Raw genomic sequence first — 1,057 nt, forward strand, 5'->3', positions numbered from 1 at the left:
ACAGTGCAAAACATTCAAATCATAAGCTAACGAGGGAAGAACTACTACTACTACTACTACTACTACTGCATTACCTTATTGCTAAAAATCCTCCTGCTTTGTCCTTTACAATGAAAACCAGACCAACCCCCATGGCACTACAGCCCCTAAGCAAGCAGGCTGAGTGGACCTCAAAGCAGCCATTAGAACGAGGTAAAATTCCTTTGCCTGGCCGGGAATTGAACCCGGGCCCCCCAGCTACGAGGCAGGCACGCTGCCCCTGCGCTACAGCGCCGGCCCCTTCACAACCACCTTCAGTAATTATTATTATTATTATTATTATTATTATTATTATTATTATTATTATTATTATTATTATTATTATTATTATTATTATTATTATTATTACAACCCTAGACACTTCCCGTGTGTGTGTGCGCGCGCGCGCCAGCGCGCGCGTTTTTTTGGGGTTAGGTTACGAGAAGTGGGGTTAAGTCGAGTTAGGTTACGTTTCGCCGCGGAGCGCGACAACCACCCGCGCCCGCTCCGCGACGGCGACCTCCGAGCACACCCCTGCACCATTGCCAACGCCCCCGCGCCACAAAGACCTCCAGGAAACTCGCTTTGCGGTTCGTATGGACGTTTCAAGCTCCGTTCTCTCGCCAACGGCCATACCATGTTGAATACACCGGTTCTCGTCCGATCACCGCAGTTAAGCAACATTGGGCGTGGTCAGTACTTGGATGGGTGACCGCTTGGGAACACCACGTGCCGTTGGCTCAATTCCCTTTTTACCAAGTTTCCCAGTCCCAGTACGACAACTTACTTTCAACTTTTGCCTCAGGCCAGCAGAAATTGCTTAAATCACGTTTTTTGTTACGTCTGAAACTAGCTAGACCTTTTGCTGCTCTTCGACCCCGTGTGGCTATACAGGAACGAAGCTTAGCGTAGTATTGCATTTCCTCCTAGGTGACCGGCCTAACCTGGCGGCGGCGACATCATTATTATTATTATTATTATTATTATTATTATTATTATTATTATTATTATTATTATTATTATTATTATTCGTGTCTCT

General features: G+C 46.1%; 1 non-coding gene across 1 annotated transcript; it reads left to right on the forward strand.

Annotated features, from left to right (window-relative positions):
- Positions 1-640: 640 nt before the first annotated feature.
- LOC137500671 (5S ribosomal RNA) lies at positions 641-759 on the forward strand. The gene has a single exon (XR_011018180.1). It is a non-coding gene; the product is annotated as a 5S ribosomal RNA (ribosomal RNA).
- The last annotated feature ends 298 nt before the right edge of the window (positions 760-1,057 follow it).

This window comes from Anabrus simplex, chromosome 4 (genome assembly GCF_040414725.1).
Source record: "Anabrus simplex isolate iqAnaSimp1 chromosome 4, ASM4041472v1, whole genome shotgun sequence".
Taxonomy (NCBI): domain Eukaryota; kingdom Metazoa; phylum Arthropoda; class Insecta; order Orthoptera; family Tettigoniidae; genus Anabrus; species Anabrus simplex.